This window comes from Chrysochloris asiatica, unplaced genomic scaffold (assembly GCF_000296735.1).
Source record: "Chrysochloris asiatica unplaced genomic scaffold, ChrAsi1.0 scaffold00084, whole genome shotgun sequence".
Taxonomy (NCBI): domain Eukaryota; kingdom Metazoa; phylum Chordata; class Mammalia; order Afrosoricida; family Chrysochloridae; genus Chrysochloris; species Chrysochloris asiatica.
In genome coordinates, this window is record NW_006408602.1 from 10,257,563 (window position 1) to 10,263,976 (window position 6,414).

Genomic DNA, 6,414 nt, shown 5'->3' on the forward strand with positions numbered 1-6,414 from the left:
GCGATCCTGCTGCTACTTGAGGACAATTGAGAAGTTGAGTTGCCACTTGGCCCAGGGTCTGATAAAAGGCATGCTGTTTTATATTCTCCACAGCCTTTCAAGTTTTCAAGTGTCTGTTGGACTCTAGCCAGACCAAAAGGTCAGTGATTCAAATCCACCAGCCTCTCCACAGGAGAAATATGTGGCAGTTTGTTTCCATAAAGATTTATAGCCTTGGAAACTCTATGGGGCAATTATACCCTGCCCTATAGGGTCACTTAGAGGTGGAATCCACTCGACAGCAGTAGGTTTGATTGTTCAGGTAGCTAGATCATTGCTTGGGAGTTAGGGGGAAAAAAAAACTGTCCTGGTTTCTTTCTTAACTGCGACATTGTCTATCAAATGACCTAGAAAAACAAAACAAACAAACAAAATCCTCTGTTATCTTTGTGACCCTGTTTTATCCCATTCTTACTGTAGGCCGAGATTTTACAGGTGATTGTGGAGTGACTTTGCTCCTGTAGTTAGTAGATAAATTGAAGGCAAACTAGAGAAAAGGGACAGGCTAAGGATGAATGGAGACCTTGTGTGATATAAACTGTTAACACATTCAGCTGCTAACTGAACAACTGGAGGTTCGAATGCAGAAAAAAGGCCTGGTAACCTTCTTCTGAAAAATCAGCCATTGAAAATCTACAAAGCACTGTTATGTATTGACACACATGAGGTCTCTATGAGTCAACAGTTTATAGAAGCTATATGTTGGCAATAGAGATTTGAAAATTAGAAAGGAGAGTCTGGTCACATAGTAATGGGAAATATGGAAAACTGAATATTTATGGGTATAGTTTCTCTTTGCTTAATAGGTAGCATTAACAAAGCATTCCTTTTTGTTTAGGATAAGAATAACATTTCCCTCATTTTCTTCTAATCTCATGGAATTTCTAATTCTAGTCAAAGAATTTAGCTAGCTACTTATGCCCATTGTGTAATTTTAATCCCTGAATACTAAAATGGTTACAATGCAGGAAGAGATTTGTTTAGAGATTCACAAAGCCAGGAAATAATGCTTTAGAAAATATGCTATCTGGTCTCCTTTCTCCTGGTCTTACCAGGATTGAAGAGCTGGGAACATCACCCAGAAATGGTGGTGGACCAGAAGGCAAGATGTTTGCATCTTTCATTTGGTTCTTAGTCAGGGATTATTCCAGTAGCAGCACATTGCTTATGATAAACAACTGGTCAAAAACAAAACAAAACAAATAACAATAGCTCTAGTGAGGTACACACACCTTAGAATAATCAATCATTTTAGATCAAAAGGACAGCATTTACCCAAGGACAAAGTTCAGAAGGGTTAGGAGAGAAAGAGAAATAGAAACAAGAAACACTAGAGTAAGGTAGTGGGATAAATGATGTTAATTAAGGGATCGAAAACACTGTGATGAAGCAAACGAGTATGAATTGTCGAATGTAAAATTCATGATCTGCTCTGCAAACCCTTACCCAATTCACAATGAAAAGTTATTTAAAAAGCAACATACATTTACTTCCCACTTATTAACAATGATAACTTTGAATTACTTTCCTTTTTTCCTTTAATCAATTTGTTCTGTATAAAATAGGTACATTATTTATTTTCTAGACTTTTTAAAATGACATTTAGAATGAATGCTGACGTACTCTTTTAGTAGTCTTTCATGATCACTACCTTGGTTATCTTTATGAAATGGTTGTCTCTAGGTGGCAGCATTTCAAGCTTTTAAAATGCATATTTAAAAATGTACAAAAAAAAAAAACGAGGTCTTCCCAAATGTGACTAATGATGCTTTGGGGATGCTTGGTATGACTGTCTAATTTACTGAGAAAAAGTAAGGCCTTGTTTGATTTTTAGGACATATTTGGCATTTACAAGGCAAGAAAATAATATTTGGCAGGAAAATAATTCTGTCTGCCCATGAAATAAAATGAGACTGTGTTTTGGTTTACAGCTGGACTTTTCAAGGATCATCAGTGTGATTCTTCATACACCAGACTCTGTAGAACTCTGTTAGAAAGAAAACCATTTCCAGCCACCATTCTCAGAGTGTGTGAGTGCAAAGAACATTCTGGGCTGCAGCTCAGAAAAGGGAAGGAGTTTGTACAAGGCACTAAGTGCCATGCCCAGAGCAATGTTAGATTGGTTGAAGATGACTGCAACTGCCTTTTTTTGACTGCCTACTATGTGCCAAATCCAACCTATTTATAAAACTATCCCTCATAATAACTGTAATTTCCATTTTACAGATGAAGGAACAGAGAGGTTAAGTGATCTTGCTTAAGGTAACACAATAAACAAAGTGGCAGAATGGGATTTGAACTCAGGCAGTCTCTCTCCAAACATTTTACTTTTAGTTACTATGCGATATATAGATATAGATATAGATATATCGATATATATAGATATCGATATATATAGATATAGATATATCAATGTTGTTGTTTGTTGTTATGTGCCATCGAGTCGGTTCCGACCCATAGCGACCCTGTACAGGGTTTCCGAGGGTGTAAATCTTTACGGGAGTAGAAAGCCTCATCTTTCTCCCGCGGAGCAGCTGGTAGTTTCGAACCGCTGACCTTAAGGTTCGCAGCCAGATTCGTAACCACTACGCTACCAGAGCTCCTTATATATCAATACATGTATATAAATTCCTACCAAGGGGAAAGGCCTGGAAAGAAAAAATGGAAAAGGCAGTATAGAATGGCTTTATTGGGCTTAAGGGAGAAAGAAACATCACTTTAAGCTCAAGGTTCTACAGAGTATTCTTCTAAAGGTTTTGTGTCTATTCTCTGACCTCATGCTTAAATTCAGTTCAGCACACATTTATTGAGAGCATCTTATGACCCAGGAATTGTGTAAATTTGTAGGAATATAAAGACAGGTAAGATTCAGATAGGACTCCACACTAGATCTTAGAAAGATGTACTTTATTTTATAACTCTTCTCAGGTGACAATTCTTTGCTGATATTCCTGATGTGGCAGAATGATGCAGTTAAACTGCAAAGTCCCCAAGGCATTCACGTTCCTTTCTAGAAGTTGACTCCACTTTTTGTTCACCCCTCAACTCATTCAGTGAAGTACAACAGAAAACGTCTTCACCAGATGAATCTGATTCACGATGTCCTCTGTGGTTATGACTCTTGTTGGATTACTGAAGAGCTTCTTAGACCACAAAATAGAATCATTTTAATAGAAGAAAAAAGTCCATTTTCTTCTTTCATCCCAATATTTTAGATCATTTTGGATTCTTGACTTGTTGTCTAAAAGCTCAGAAGTTATAAAATGTGAAAAGAGGATGTTGTTGTAGTTAGATGCCTTTGAGTCAGTACCTATTAATAGCAACCTTACACACAACAGAATGAAAAACTGCCGGATCCCGCACCAACCTCACCATCGTGGCTACGCTTGATCCCCTTGCTGCAGTCCAGTGCATTATCCCACTATGCCAATCCACCTCACTGGGGGACTTCCTCTTTTTCTGTGACCCTCCACTTTACCAAGCATCATGTCCTTCTCCAGAGACTGGTCCTTCCTGATAAAATGTCTGAATTATGAGAGATAACGTCTGGCTGTCCTGACTTCTAAAGAACATTCTGGCTGTACTTCTTCCAACATAGATTTGTTTGTTCTCCTGGCAGTCCATGGTACTTGGAACATTCTTTTCCAACACTATAACTCAAATGCATCAATTCTTCTATGGTCTTCCTAGACTCAGTTCCGACTCATATCTACCCTATATAGGGTTTATGAGGAGCAGCTGGTGAATTTGAACTGCTGAATTACTGGTTCAAACTGACCTTATGGTCTAGTGCATTGTCCCAGTGTCACACCAGGACTCCTCCTATAGGATAGGTATTTGAAATTCTCAAGTCAAGTTATTCACAAGGACTTTAAGAAACTCATTATTTCCATGGTTACGAATCAGGTTGTGAACCACAAGGTCAGCAGTTTGAAACTACCAGCTGTTCCGTGGGAGAGAGATGAGACTTTCTGCTCCTGTGAAGATTTACAGCCTCGGAAACCCTGTGCAGGGTCGTTATGAGTCGGAACCGACTCCACGGTATATTTAAATTGAAAGCTTATTGTTGCTATTAAGTGTTGATGAGTCCTGTTCCAACTCATAGCAACCTTGTATAGGGTTTCCTAGGAGCAGCTGGTGGGTTTGAACTGCCAACCTTGTGGTTTGAAGTTCAGTGCTGATCCTACAGTGCTGCACCAGGAGTCCAAAAGACTTCATACCCAACATGGGACTCAAACCTACAACCCTGAGATTAAGAGTCTCATGCTTTACCAACTGAGCTAGTCAGGCACCTGTGGCAAGTTTATAAGTAGAGATAATTTGGGGCCATGTTATTGGTGGCTCCCCAATCATTTAATAATAAAAATAACCAATATTTATTAAGTCAAACTCTATGCTAAGTGTTTAATATGTATCATCTCATTTAATCTTCCTATGAGGGAAGTAGTGTTTAAGTTCCACTTTAAGAAAAGGAAATTGAGGTTCAGCATGGTTGGTTGCTCAAAGTCACATAGCTTGATTTGGTAGAGTATGACTACCAATATTGGAGTCCTTTCTAACAGGGTCATGCTGTAGTTACTTTTCTAGACTGTCTGTGATACAGTCATTTTACATTTATTCATTGATCATTTTTAGTGTCCATTCATGAAGCATGCCGCAGTTGTTAGCCTTTCCTGACTACTTGAATTTTTGTGAATTTGCTGTGGGAAATAAATGATCCCTCAGTTATATTTCCTTACTGCTCCACATACCTTTTTATTTTATAACTAGTCATAGTCATCATTTTATATTCATTTGTATGATGTCATTATTGTCAATATTAGTTACCTATTAATATGTAACAAATTATTTCAAAACTTTGTGCCTTAAAAGTAACAACAACTTTACTATCTCATGATTATTGTGTGTCAGGAATTCAAATAAGTCACAGTAGGAGCATCTTATTTCTGTTTCATGAAGTCTGAAGCCTCACCTGGGGCTAGAACCATCTGAAGGCGTGTTCACTCTTGGCTGATTGATTTCACTGTCAGTCCTGGGCTTCCTCACAACATGGTGGCTGGGTTCCTGAGGCAAATAATCATGAGAGGGCGAGAGAGACAAAGACAGACACAAAGAGACAGAGAGAGAACACCAATGTGGACACTGCATTATTTTTTTGTTGTTGATTTCTTGAAATATGTTACACACCACACTGTACAATTCAGTCATTCATTCTAAGTGTATTGCATAATCCAATGCTTTTAATACATGTTCATATTTATATTTGTCAACTTTCATCACAATAAATTTTAGAATGCTTCCCTTGTCCCCAAAAGTTCTGACATTTTCAGTCAGTCCCTGCTTGTGCATCCAGGACCAGGTAAGCACTAATCAGCATTGTTTCTATAGCCTTGTCTTGTCTAGAAATTTCATTTAAATGAATTCATACCGTTTTTTGGGTATAGAATCTTTCACTTAGCAATGTTTTTGATGTTCATCCCTCTAGGTAATTTTATTAGTAGTCTGTTATTTGACTGTTGATAGTAGACATTATATTTGTTGTAGTTGCTGCTGTTATGTTCTGTCGAGTTGGTTCGGACCCATGGGGAACCTGTATACGGTCTCCAAGGAGTGGCTGGTGGGTTTGAACCACTGACATTTCAGTTAGTAGCCCACCGTTTATCCTACAGAGGCACACCATTATATTGTATTGTTGTTGTTGTTAAGTGTCGTCAAGTCAGTTGTGACTCATAGCGACCCTATTTAGAGTTTCCAAGGAACGGTTGGTGAATTTGAACTGCCAATCTTGTGGTTCAAAAAGACCTTGTGGTCCAGAGCATTATCCCACAGTGCCACACCAGGACTCAAGTCATTCTATTGTATGGTGGTAGTGGCTGTAAATCTTCACAGGAGCAGAAAGCCCCATCTTTCTGTGATGGAACAGCTGGTAGTTTTGAACTGTTGGACTTCAGGTTAGCATCCTGACTCGTAACCACTACACTATCAGAGCTCCTTGTTACATGGTATAGGCATATCTTATTAGATTTTCCTATTTTCCAGTTGATATACATTTCCATTTTCCTTTTTCTTTTCAGTTTCTAGCTAGCATGAATAGATGCTATGAACATTCACCTAAAAGTCTTTGAGTAGATACATATTTTTTCATTTCTCTAAGATAGATACCTAGGTATGGAATCCCAATTTGATATGCTCAATACCTTCATTCTTTTAACTGGAAATATTCTTTGAGTTCAAATTGTTGTTGTTGTTGTCAGGTGCCATCGAGTCGGAACCGACTCATAGCGACCCCATGCACAGCAGAACGAAACAATGCTCGATCCTGGGCCAACTTCACCACCGCTGCCACACTTGAGTCCATCAATGATGCCACCTGGC

General features: G+C 38.5%; 1 non-coding gene across 1 annotated transcript; it reads right to left on the reverse strand.

The window, feature by feature from the left end:
- Positions 1-4,256: 4,256 nt before the first annotated feature.
- Positions 4,257-4,329, reverse strand: TRNAK-CUU. Its single transcript has one exon. It is a non-coding gene; the product is annotated as a tRNA-Lys (tRNA).
- Between the last annotated feature and the right edge of the window lie 2,085 nt (positions 4,330-6,414).